Source organism: Vulpes vulpes, chromosome 11 (assembly GCF_048418805.1).
Source record: "Vulpes vulpes isolate BD-2025 chromosome 11, VulVul3, whole genome shotgun sequence".
NCBI lineage: Eukaryota > Metazoa > Chordata > Mammalia > Carnivora > Canidae > Vulpes > Vulpes vulpes.
This window is the reverse complement of record NC_132790.1, coordinates 28,765,118-28,778,742: the sequence shown is the minus strand read 5'-3', so window position 1 is coordinate 28,778,742 and position 13,625 is coordinate 28,765,118. Positions and strand designations below refer to the sequence as shown.

The 13,625-nt window shown below is 38.6% G+C and overlaps 1 protein-coding gene and 1 pseudogene across 4 annotated transcripts in view; one reads left to right on the top strand and one right to left on the bottom strand.

The window, feature by feature from the left end:
* PAK1 (p21 (RAC1) activated kinase 1) overlaps positions 1-13,625 on the top strand; it is a 144,709-nt gene that overhangs the window by 12,426 nt on the left and 118,658 nt on the right. Inside the window, exon 2 of one of the 4 annotated variants that reach the window (XM_072725982.1) lies at positions 11,400-11,512. The exons of the other annotated variants lie outside the window; for them this stretch is intronic. The gene's annotated coding sequence lies outside the window, so the exon portion shown is untranslated. The remainder of the gene's footprint in view (positions 1-11,399; positions 11,513-13,625) is intronic. 4 annotated transcript variants of the gene reach the window in all.
* Positions 10,579-11,069, bottom strand: LOC112913019 (small ribosomal subunit protein eS10-like; annotated as a pseudogene).

The window sequence follows — 13,625 nt, the reverse complement described above, 5'->3', positions numbered from 1 at the left end:
CTTGAGGCCATTCAACTGTGATTGGATGAAGCCTACCATTAGATTAGGAAGAAAAATCTGCTTTCAGCCCAGGGTGTGATCCTGGAGACCGGGGATAGAGTCCCACATCAGGCTCCCTGCATGGAGCCAGCTTCTCCCTCTGCCTGTTTCTCTCTCCCTCCCTCTCTCTCTCTCTGTCTCTCATGAATGAATAAATAAAATCTAAAATAATAATAATAATAATAATCTTCATTTAATGTCAACTGACTTGTAGATATTTACTACATCTACAAATACTTTCAGGGGATTTAGATTAGTATCTAGATTTAATCAGGTAACTGGGTACTATAGCCTAGCAAGTTGATACATAAAACTAACCATCTCAATCATTTAGCTTTTCTTTTCCTGTTATAAATCACACTGTAATTTTATCTATAATACTGCATTTAGCTTTCTCCTTTAAAAGATAGTTTTTTAAAAAGATTTATTTATTTATTTATTCATTCATTCATTCATTCATTCATTCATTCATTCATTCATGAGAGACACAGAGAGAGAGGCACAGACAGAGAGAGAAGCAGGCACCATGCAGGGAGCCCGATGTGGGACTCATCCTGGGTCTCCAGGATCACACCCTGGGCTGAAGGTGGCGCTAAACCGCTGAGCCACCTGGTCTGCCCGTGTTTTTTTTTTTTTTTTTAAGAATGAATTCCCATAGGTAGGATTACTGGGTCAAGGGTTATAAAGACCAAATGGGCTCTTGACAGGATTTAATATTTGCAAACTGAAAATACCACCACAGTCTTTCTTTTAATGATTTCCTCAGGAGTTAATCAATTCAATTGACTCATTTCCTGTTTCCAAAAACCTGTGGTCTTTAACCCCCTTTGTTTTTTGGCTCTGGAAATAACTTCTTTTATTCAGGTTATATGTTCAATTCTCCCTTCAATCTGCACCTGTCATGTTTTCCCCTGAGTTTTTCTCAGGGGAAACCATCCCCTACCTACTTTGCTTTCCATAACACAGATAAAATAGAAGGTTCATATTTCTGCTACTGAATCTAAGAATCTACTTGGATTTGCATGAATTTTTGCCTTTGCCCATTATCCTGCTCCCTCACATGCTTTTAGTTTCCTTTCCATGGTCCCATTTTAGAAACCTTCACTGCATCTTTCCATTTTACTTTCTACTGAGTTATCACAAGCAGCATTCAAATGTTCTATTAAAACAACAACAACAACAAAAAAAACAGATGTTCTATTTAAATGAAATTAATTTTCCCTTTCCCTACAAACAAAAGCCCTCCAGAGATCCCATGTCAGCCTCCAGCTAAAACCTATCTTTGCCCTCCTTCAAAGCTAGTCCTTAATAGCTGTTTACTGCTTCCAGTTTTTTTTTTTTTTTTTTTTTTTTTACCTATTTACCTGAAAGCCTATTCCAGTCTACTTCTACCTTCACCACCTCATCACAACCACTCTCACTAAGGCCTATAATGACCTCCATGGTGCCAAATCTACTTAAAAACCATAGAGGTACAGATACTCAATAATCTCTTAATGTCATAAAAATATTCAGTTGTGATTCAAATGTTGCACCTTTTTTTTCTTGTCTAACAGTTTGAAGCAAAATCCAGATAAGGGCTACATAGAGAGATTGTTTGATAGGTCTTTTCTGTTTCTTTTACTCTAAAGTCCAGCTCAATCTCTTTCTCCCCCCCCCTTTCAGTTTATTTGTTGAAGAAACCGCATTGTTTTTTCTGTAGAGTTTCCCACTGTTTGGATATTGCATCTTCCTTTTATAGTTTAACAGGTTCCTCAGTCCCGGTTCTGTATATTACATGTATGTAGTATCTAGAGGCTAATTCAGATTCAGGTTTTCTTTTGTTTGTTTTCCATGACCACTTTCTAGGTATCAGTGTGTTCTTTCATCAAGGGGCTCTTAATGCCTGGGTGTATTTCTTTTTGTGATATTAGCAGCCATAGGATTTCCTTTTCCTTTTCATCTTAATGGAACTCTCTGTTTGCCTTTTTTGGTTATTGTCTCTCTAAAATATTCTTTTGCCTTCTGTGATATCACTTTCTTCATTTGCCTCTTGTCTCTGATCATTCCTTAGTTTATTTTGTTGTCTTTTTCCATCTTGATTTTATTTATTTTATTTTTAATGTTGGAATTCCTCAAGGGTGAGATCCTGTCTTCTTATACCAGACTCTCATTATACTTGGTCTCATTCATTGTCCTGCCTTTGAATACCATATAAATGCTGGCAACTCCCGTATTTTTCCAGATATCTCTACCCTAAACCTCTCTCTTTAACTCTAGACCATATATCCACTTACCCCACTTGATATTTCCACTTTGAAATTTTACATTTCCTACTTAATATGCTCTAAAACTGCATTCTTGATTTTTTCCCAGAAACGTGGTCTTCCCTCAGTTATCCTTGTCCTAGTGGCATCTTTGTTTCTGCAGTTGCTCAAATCACAAATTTAAGATTCACCCCTGACACCTCCTGTTCTTCTATGCTTCATATGTACTCCACCCCCAATCTTATCAATTTTATTTCCTATGTATTCCTTGAATCCATCTATCTCTCTCCATGTCTGTTGTTACCTCTCTAATCCATGCTACCACTATCTCTACCTTAGACCACCACAGTAATCTTTTTAACTGAGCTCTTTGCTTAAAACTGGTAAAGGCTTTTTGTTTTATTTAGGAGAAAATATAAAATCTTAAATGTGATTTATAACTTTCTAAGAGACCATCCTTGTTTCTAAGGATCATCCTTGTTTTTGTTTCTCTAACTTCATCTTGTGCCACTGCCCACTGCACTGGCTATGCTTCAGAGTGATGGGGATTTTTTTATCTTGTTCTACAAAGTTTGAGAAAATCTTTCATGCCTTACGGTCTTCACACCTGTTTTCCCTTGGTATGTTATTCCCCAGTTCTGGTTTTTTCACAAGTCTGGTTTCTCTCTCTCCTCTTTTTCTTCTTTTAGAAAACAAATGTGGTCTCGAACCTGTCTAATCTAAAGAAGATATCCCCCTACCCAATTATCGTCTCACAGGACTTCGTTATTTTCCATAATAGAGTTTATAATGAATGATATGTAGTTCCGTACTTACCTGTTTGTTATATGTCTAGACTTCCAGCTCTATAGAATCAAAGATCATATCTCTTTTGTCACCACTGTGCTTCATCATGTAGTACAGCGTATGGAACAAAGTAAGTGTTGTAAATATTTGCTGAATGAATGAACTTACGCTATCAAGGATTACTAAGCCTTGGCAATTTTATCTCTGAAGTTATTTCAAATTTGTTTTTATTTTTCTATCTCCTCTGCTTGGTTTAGACCATAATCATCTTTTCTCTGGGCTTTTAACTGCCTCATTACTAGTGTCCTGGCCACCAGTCTTCCTGCCCTCTTATTCATTCATTATTCTGCCTGGAATAATGTTTCTTTTTTTTTTTTTTTTTTTAAAGATTTATTTATTTATTCATGATAGATATAGATATATATCTATGTATATATAGAGAGAGGCAGAGACACAGGAGGAGGGAGAAGCAGGCTCCATGCCGGGAGCCCGACGTGGGACTCGATCCTGTGACCCCAGGATCGCGCCCTGGGCCAAAGGCAGGCGCCAAACCACTGAGCCATCCAGGGATCCCCTGGAATAATGTTTCTAATGCTGTTAACTGTCTTACCCAAAAGCAATCACTGTGTCCCCGCTGCTTATAAGATAATGTGTAAACTAAGTTATTTTTCAGGGAACTTTATAATTTGACCTCATTTACTTCTTCAGCCTTATTTCTCCTGACCCTACTTCATCTCTCTAAAAAGACTTTCAGTTCCATTCACTTTTATATGTCTTATCATTTTCTTCCTTCAGCCTAGGTTCCTTTTCCCTCTCTTCTATTAAAACTCTTCATTCTTTAAGATCCAACTTGGATGCCATGTCTTCCATATAGACTTCCAGTCCTTATCTATCCACTCATGATTACAAATTCCTTGAGGGCATGCTACACACTGAATGTTTATGTCTTTCCAAAGTTTGTATGTTAAATCTCAGTGCCCAATGTGATGACTGGGGATGTAGGGCCTCTAGGAGGTGATTAGGTCATGATGATGGAACCCTCATGCATGAGATTAGTGTCCTCATAAAAGAGACCCCAGGGAGTTCCTTTGCCCCTTCTGCTATGCAAGGACATAGTGAGAAGACAGCATATATGAGCCAGGAAGAGAGTTGTCACCAGACACTGAATCTTTTTTTTTTTTTTTTAAGGATTTATTTATTTATTCATTCAGAGAGAGCGAAGAGAGAGGCAGAGACACAGGCAGAGGGAGAAGCAGGCTCCATGCCAGAAGCCCGATGCGGGACTCGATCCTGGGTCTCCAGGATCACACCCTGGGCTGCAGGCGGCGCTAAACCGCTGTGCTACCGGGGCTGCCCCAGACACTGAATCTTCTGGTGCTTTGATCTTGAACTTCCCAGCCTCCAGAACTGTGAGAAGCAAATTTCTGTTTTTTGTAAGCCACCCAGTCTATGGCATTCTGTTATAGCAGCATGGATGGCCTAAGACAAGGTGGTACTTTTTTTCATTCCTTACTATATACTCAGCATCTAGAACAGTGTGTGGCCTATAGTAGGCTGTCAATAAATCCTTGTTGAATGATTGAATAAAATAATTTACTTATTTACTCACTCAGGTATTTATTAAGCTTTTTTTGAATGTCCATAGCACTCTCTCTCTCCGTCCTTTGCACTATAAATAGAAGTTCATTTATTATCTGTAGGAACTGATCACTTATAAAATTAATCCCCACTCAAGCATCCCTCCCTGCTCACCACTGGACTCTGTCCTCTTCACTCTCTTTCTCAGTAAGTGTTTTTTAATGGTAGGATAATCTAACAATACAACGCAAATAGATTCTAAAATGAAAACTGAGCAAAAAAATGACAATTCCATGAAACAAAGACTTTTATGAATTTGAAATAATGCAATATTGGAGAGTTGCTTGAATCATACACACAAAAAATCATTGACAAATGAGGATTAAATGGTAGAGTTAGTTTAAAATTAAAGGAGAAATTAACACGAGTAATGACACAATAGGAGATTCAGAGAACGATGATTTGAGTAACAGGATTAAGAGAGACTCTTGGGAAAGATTGGTGAAGCTCTTGAATATTTTTACAAAATTGATCGTCTTATCAATGTGTTTTGAAAGCCAAATGTGAAGTGACAGATGTTCTTTGGTTTATAGGCAATTACAACTTAAATTTTTGTTAAATATTAGAATTTGCAAAATTTATTTTACGTTTATCTTGATAAATTTAAGGCCTGATCGATTTTTTAAAAAAAAATTTACTAGGAAATTTTGGTCTCTCATCAGTTAACTTAAATGGCATTTAAAAAAATTTTTTTTTAAATAGCCTTTTTTGATATTAAACTCAGGTAATAAGAATGTATGTACTAGTTTCTCCATTAGATTTAGTTCACCAAAGTTGGTGATTGTGCTTTATTCATTATATTCCTATGGTGCCTAGCTCAGAGTTTGGTACTTAGCAGATACCTAATAAATGCATAGGGATAGGAAGAAGTAAATAATAATTGAAGGGTTTGGAAAAACTCCTTGAAAAGGTACTATTTGGTACAGAGTGTATATGGCAGGTGAGTAAATAGGGTTTGACTGTTACACTTTGTTAGGTCCAAAAGAAAAACCTCTCTTTCTTTTACAGGCTCCTGTCTGGTATATACTTTAATATTCACAGTCTGTTCTCTGCCTCAATAGCTCTTGTTCTCATTGTAATTCTTCCTGGAGATTGAGATGGAAATGAGGAAGGCTTTGGGCTACTGCCTAGGCATCCACATTCATGAGAACTTAGAAATGCAGAGGGACCAAATGCCATGCCCTAGACGGATCCAGGTCAGCCAATCACTGCTTTCCTGCCTCTTCCTTTGTTCTCTGGGCCTCCAGTCTCCTCTGTGCTGGAGGTGCTACAGCTGTTTATACCAATTAATATAATGCTAATGTGACCCTTAATGAAAGGGTGGAAGCACTTGGGCTCAGCTGATGAATAACTGGATAGGGTCAATCTTCAAAGTACCTATTTCTTAACAACAATGGGACTAGGCACCTGAATACCTTTTCACATTGTTTTTGTAACCATGGAAACAGCTGGAAGAGATCATAGTTTAGGGAATCTAATCTCTAATTTTATAGGATAAGGAAAAAAAAACAACCACCCAGAGATGGTAAAGCTCATGCCAGATTAACTCCTTGTCTCCCATTTTAACAGATCTATGGTATGTAAATATGATTTTGACCTCTTTTCATATTATGCAGCATTTAAACCCCTGCCACTGACCTAACTTTGAATCTTGTGGCTCTGCTACTCATGACTGATCTGGGGAGAGTTGCTTAATGTCTGTAGTTTTAGTTTTCTTATCCTTAAAATGGTACTAATAATAGTACCTACTTCGTAGTTTTGTTACTAGGATTACATGAAGCAGTAATTGTAAAGCACTTAGTAGATTCTGGCACATAACAAGTGTTCAGCAAGTGTTGACTATCATTATTAATACAGCATAAGGAAGCCAAAATGAACCTAATGACCAGTCCTTTAATTTACAGCTCTGTCTTTGAAACCTTTGTTCCTATTTCTTCTTCAGTTAGAATCTGAACCTTGTGAAGCCAGGATTTTGCTTGCTTCCCTGTATTCTCAGTAGCTAGAGTAATTTTTAGTGCATTTAGCTGCTTAGTAAATATTTAGTGAATTAATGCTCTTAGGGAAAATCTGCTCTGCAAAACACTTTTAGATACTCCAGTGACTTGAAGCCTTTATCTTTACAGTTGTTTATGTGAATTTGCACTTGTCTTTATAATATTTGTATTGTATCCTTTATCTTTTCAGTTATCTTTGTTTCTGTCTACATTGTAAATCTTTGTGGGTAGGAGACTGTGATCTCACTATGGAATTTCCTTGTGGCTCCTAGCAGAGCGTATTTTTTTAAATACATGGTTATTAAGGTTTAGTAATTCCTGACAGTTGACTCTAAAAATCACTTGTATTCAGTACTAATTTATCGAGCAAACAGCAGTATATGCTGTGGCTTGCGTCAATCGCATCTCTAAGAAGTTGTGCATTCATAGGGTCAGTCCTTAGTGGCAAGAGACACTTTAATGCCTTTGTAAATGTTGTTCTTTACACATGAAATACCCCTCTCCTTCCTCCTTGTTCCTTCTCTGTCAGATGTCTTGCTGCTTTCTTTAGGGCTCAGTCTCCTCTGTCAAATCTTTTTACTTCCTTTTTTCTGGGATTAACTCCTTTGTATGTAAATCTCTTCATGGAAGAAATGAATAGCTTTTGCAAATAGATGAGGGCTGAATTCCAGACTGCGGAAAGAGTTGCTGCAAAGACAAGGTCAGCTGTTATAAGAACATGATAGTAAATAATAAATATTATCTTTAGTGTAGGGCAGTTTATTGGTCAGGTTTCTTATTAACAGCGGCAAGTAATAGAATCCACTCTAGCAGGTTCAAGGAAAAATGCTTTATTAGAGGGTGCCAGAGAGATTAAAGAGCCTTTGGGAGAGTAGAAGAAAAGGACCCAGGCTGAGCTTCCAGGAACAAAATCTCTTTGCCATAGTCCTGAAACTGCAGAATCAAGAAACTGTTGCCACAACTACTAGATCTAGAACTGTGCTGCCTCTGCAGTTTGCTCCAACAAGAGGCATGTCCTGTGCCCAATCTCTCCACTCATCTACTTTCATTCCAAGTTAGTATCTAGTGTGAGAGCATCTGATTAGCAAAACCTAAATCACACTTAGATGGAATCTGAGAAATGCGTGTGTGTGCATATATATATTCCCCAAGCTGGCTTTCATCATGGTGGTAAATTGGCTGATAGGAACAGTTGAGGAGATAAGTTTTTTTTATTAACCAATGGATGAGAAAGATACATAGATGGAGACAGGAAGGGGGAGGGAAGGAGGGAAAGAGATAGGGAGAGAGGCAGAGAGAGAGAGATGGACACTGACTTCATCTCTCAAAATGGGAAAAAAAAGTCTTTAGTTCATTTGGATCAATTTAGGCCATCCCTTTTGGGATAAATTTGGATCAATTTATCCATCCCTTAACTACGAGAGTTTTCAGAGACATACCAGAAGTTAATTGGTTAAGCCTGAGTTCTTGAACTAATGACTTTCAGGGAGAATGGTTTAAATATTATGGTTTGAATGTGGAATCAAGACTTACCTCTGGAGCTAGGTTTGGGGTCAGCATTATCTTAGTTAGAACAGTGGTTTCCAAAGTGTGGCCACAAGGGAACTTGTTGAAAATGCAGATTCTAAAAAAAGAAAAAGAAAAAGAAAAAAAAAAAAAAGAAAATGCAGATTCTCAGGGCATGTACGAGACCCACTGAATCAAAAACTCTGGGCGTGGGGCCCAGGAATCTTGTTTTTTACAAGCACTCCAGGTAATTATGACTCTGACAACATGCTAAAATTTGAGAAATGCCTTAGTAATATAAGCTGCTGAGAGATGAATACTGGATAAAAATTAGGGCTCTATTAGGAAGAGGGAAGAAGAGAATGAATGCTGGGTAGGCAGCCAAAAGCATTCATTTCAAACTGTAAAGGTAGGGGTCAGTTAATGAGGAATCTTGAATGTCTACCTCACAAGGTTGTTGTGAGAATAAGACTAGGTAATGCATGTGTGAAGGCCCTGTGCAAGTGAAAGAGCTAGATTATAGTAGGGGTGAGATAGAGAGTACATTGTACTTGGTGTCAGAGGTTGGCTTCTTATCCTGGTCTCTTTACTTCTTGGAGCTTCAGACTCCTCTTTTGTAAAATAGGAGCTAGAACCTCTAAGGTGTTGGAAGAGTTAAATGAACGAATATATGTGGAAGTTCATTATTTAGTGTATTAATAAGTAAAAGTTTACTGAAAATGCTTGGCCAAAGTAATATGAACTTTATTCTGAGGACAAGGGTAAGTGTGCTTCCTTAGGACTGTCTTTCTTCCTAAGGCAATTCCCTAGTTCTTAGTAATTGTTTCAGGTCTCAGGTCTATAATCATATTTAGATAAGCTCTGATTTAATTTCATGAGCAATGGTTTTTGCCTCTGCAGTCTTTTCTTGGGGCATTATTTGAATTATTTACTTCGGCTGTCGCAGGGATATAGAGGTTTCTTTTTGCTCTTATAACTAATGTGTCCTCAGGGTGATGTGACCATATATATTTTACGTTCTGCTTTGGCAGATTGCTTTTTATTTTCTTCTGTGAGGTCATTTTAATTTGTAACACTGTGGCCTCTTCCTCCTCCTTTCTGTTTTTTACACATTTCACATTTTCTAGATAGAGAATTTTTATAAATTTCTATTAGATTATAGTGTTATAGTGGGACAGGTGATCAGGAATGGTTTGGACCCTCTCTTTTACTTTATATAAGAAACTAAGACAGGCAGGGAAGTAATTTGTCCAGTCCTATATCCTGCTTCTTACTCTTTTCCTATTTCCTGGCATGAAAGAACTTGAATCTGGGGTTAAATTTCATTTTTTTTCGCTATAAATCAAAAGTCTCCTGTGAATTGTTTACATCTAATGGGATTTAAAGTCAAAAGCCTGGGGCAGCCCGGTGGCTCAGTGGTTTAGCATCGCCTTCAGCCCAGGGTGTGATCCTGGAGACCTGGGATCAAGCCCCATGTCAGGCTCCCTGCATGGAGCCTGCTTCTCCCTCTGCCTGTGTCTCTGCCCCGCCCCCCCTTTCTTTCTTTCTGTGTGTCTCATGAATAAATAAATAAAATCTTTAAAAAAAAAAAAAAAAGTCAGAAGCCTGGTCTGAAAGTGAAGCAGAGCTGACATCCCAACCTAGGAAAAAAGATTACCTAGTGAGTAGAAGTGTTGTGGATTCAGTAGTGGAAAGAAGGGCCCACCATGGACATACTCTTCACTTCTAGACATACTTGGCACGCTCTTAGATGGTGGTAGTTATTGGGTATGCCAACATTGCATTATTAGGTGGCTTGTGGTCTTTTCTGTGTTTACATCTAGGGTATTTGAGGAAGGAAATAATGAAATGAAATGAACAATTTTTACTTTGCTCCTGAGCACTTCTCACCTTATCTATACTACAAATAACAGTTAATGTTTGTTTCTCTTAGAAAGTTACTGTGGGGGATCCCTGGGTGGCGCAGCGGTTTAGCGCCTGCCTTTGGCCCAGGGCGCGGTCCTGGAGACCCGGGATCGAATCCCACGTCGGGCTCCCAGTGCATGGAGCCTGCTTCTCCCTCTGCCTGTGTCTCTGCCTCTCTCTCTCTCTCTCTGTGACTATCATAAATAAATAAAAATTAAAAAAAAAAAAAGAAAGAAAGTTACTGTGGGGTGGCAAGGAAATCAGAAAAATGTCTCTTAGACTTGTTGGTACTAATTAAAACCTAGATTGCCAGCTGAAGGGCAACCTAAGGATTATTCAACTCAACACCTTTATTTTATGAGTGAGAGGCCAAGAGAAGAAAGTAATTCACCCAATGTTTAAAATATATATATATATATTTTCTGGCTACAGGTGTATTCAACACAAAACAACCTTCTCTAACTTTACTGAGGTGGCTGACCATGTCCATGGCAAATCTATCTCTAAACTTTGCTGACCCAGCCCCAACCTCAGCTTTCTTGTCAGCACTAGGGGGCACAGCACTTTGTCTGTAGGTGTCTCTCTCTGTCAACTTCCCCTCTGGGGAAGCTTGCTGGTCACTCTCCCTCCAGACCTTTGGGCTGTGGCCTGCCAGTGTTAGGACTGCTGTGGTGCAGAGTGGCAGGCACAATCTCAGGGGGCAGGTGGAAGTAATCACAAAGATACTGGATACCCTCTTGGTAAGTTTCAAGTAGAAATGTCTCCAGGCAATCTATTCCTTAATGTAGACTTGTGATTTGAGATACTGCATAGACTTGATGATGTGAAGATTGGGTACATTCTTGTCTGCCAGCTCAGAGTGTTTAGGCATGTAGATGTCCTTTATGACCACCATCACTCCCTCCTTGAAAAGGAGTTCATAAATGACAGTAGGGTTCTTCTTGGATGTCAACATCCCAGCGGGTGCTATGTATAGAGCTGGAGCTAGAAAGGAAAGCAACCACTCAATATTATACAGTAAGTTAGTTACAGAGTCGGGACCATATCTCAGCACTTTGGACTCCCTGTTAAGTTCATTTCCACTATACCCCTTTGCAGGACACACTGTAGGAGGAAATGTTGGGTAGTGGAAGGCACATAGACCTGAGGGCAAAAGATCTGGGTATGAACCATGGCTCTGCCACTTACTGATTTGTTCCTGAGAAAGCAGTATCACTTCCTCAAGTATGAGTTTCCTCGTTTGTAAAATGAGATAATACTGATACTTCTTTTACCTGTCTTGCAGGGTAATTATTAGGATAAAATGTGAGATGCAGTGGAAAAAAGGAAGACTAAAGTGAACATGGCAATTCGCCTGTGGATTTCAGCTTTGTCACCTATTAACTGTGTGATTTTGGGGCAAGTCACTTTGTTTCTATGAACACAGTTTTTTCTTTGTAAAATTGGGACAGTAGTAATTCCCCTGCAGAGCTGTTTTAAGGACATTAGTGTATGTAAAGCATTCAAAATGGTGTCTAGTTAAAAAAAAAAAATGGTGCCTAGTACATGTGAGATCTTCACAGAAGATTTAGTGCTGTCTTCTCAGAACTGTTCTTCTAAAAACTTAAAATAGATATAGCAGAACTCGTTCTTCTGTGGCTTTAAAGCTATCTTGTAAAGTTTGATTCAGAGGCTGTAGGTGGGGTAAGGTATGGGCTTTGTGGTTAGTCAGGTTTCTGTTCTAAACTATAGTGGCCCATGGTTAGGCTTTTTCTTCTTCCAGAGAAGGGCTTGTAGAAATGGCAGACACTGAATGCAGTAAATTGATTGAAGAAGAGGTGGAGGAAATTTGGTGACTGGGAAACTCAGAAGGGAGAATGCCTGACCTACAGTAGATATGTAATAATTTTTTAATATAAATTTATTTTTTATTGGTGTTCAATTTGCCAACCTATAGAATAATACCCAGTGCTCATCCAAGTGCCCACCTCAGTGCCCGTCACCCAGTCACCCCTGCCCCCCACCCACCTCCCTTTCCACCACCCCTAGTTCGTTTCCCAGAGTTAGGAGTCTTTCATGTTCTGTCTCCCTTTCTGATATTTCCCACTCATTTTTTCCTCCTTTCCCCTTTATTCCCTTTCACTATTTTTTATATTCCCCAAATGAATGAGACCATATAATGTTTGTCCTCTTCTGATTGACTTATTTCACTCAGCATAATACCCTCCAGTTCCATCCACGTTGAAGCAAATGGCGGGTAGATATGTAATAATTTTTATTGAAAGAATAACTACCTGAAATGGAGAAATACTGTGGCCCATAGGGGTTCATAAATAACTGGTGGCCCCAAATTTCTCATCCAAGCTCCACTTTGCTGAGGTATTTGGATTTAATCAAGCTTTTATAATCTTAACCTGATGAATTTGTGGAATTTAAGGTCTTGAGTTTTTTAAGCTTTTATCTACTACCAACTTTCCTTTACCACCTTGGTCAGGCCAGACAACTATTTTCTTCATTCCTAATTATTGTTTGGCTAGGTTCCTCTTTCTGGTTTTTAATTCTGGAATGGAGTTGGTGGTTCTAATGCACGAAAGTTAGAGAACGGGAAGTCTGTATGATCAGGCAAACAGCATTTCCTCAGAAGTTCCAGGATTATGGGAAAGCTAATAGGTTCACTCCTTCTTCCTCCCCAAAAGGATATTCTCGTATAAACCATTAATTCAGTAAATACATACTAATCATGTATACTATAAATCAGACATTCTTCTGGGTGCTTTGAATACGTGATCTCACCAAATGCTTAGTAACCCTTTGAGTTAGGCTGATAATATTGCCCTCAATTTTACAGATAAGGAATATAGAGTTTAGATGAAGGAAACGACTTGCCTTAGCTAGTAAAAGGTAGACTCAGGATTTGAACCCAGGTCTTTATGACTCAAAGATAATCACTGATTGCCGTGTCTGTCTACCTTAATAGAATGGGGACTCCTTGAAGGTGGAGGTCTTGTCTGATTCAAATCTGTGTTTCCTATTTTCAGCACAGAAACAAATAGAGTAATTTTTTTTACATTTTTTGAAGTTTTTACTTAAAGTCCAGCTGGTTAACATACTGTATAATATTAGTTTCAAGTGTGCACTATAGTGATTCAACATTTCCATACATCACCCAGTGCTCATCACAGCCAGTGCACTCCTCTATTAATGAAGTAATACATAATTGATGCCTGTGTTATTCTGAAGCCCTATGGGCCCTCTCTCTTTAAGCCCACTGCCTACTTTCCTCTACAGTCAGTTGCCTGCTTTAGTTTAGTTTTCTTTTTTAGGCTGTTTTAGTGTGAGCTAGCGTTCCCTTTTGAGGTTGAATTGAATTGTGTAAAGCCTCAGGAAGTGGCTGAAGCACCTTCCTCAAACCTGGTTGCATCAAAAGCCCACCAAGTCAAGTTCTGTTCCCAAAGAGGAAGAGAAAGCCTGGGCTCCTTAGTCAGTAGATAAGAGTTTCTTCTTTGAGGTCCTTGGGCTAATTTCACCATTT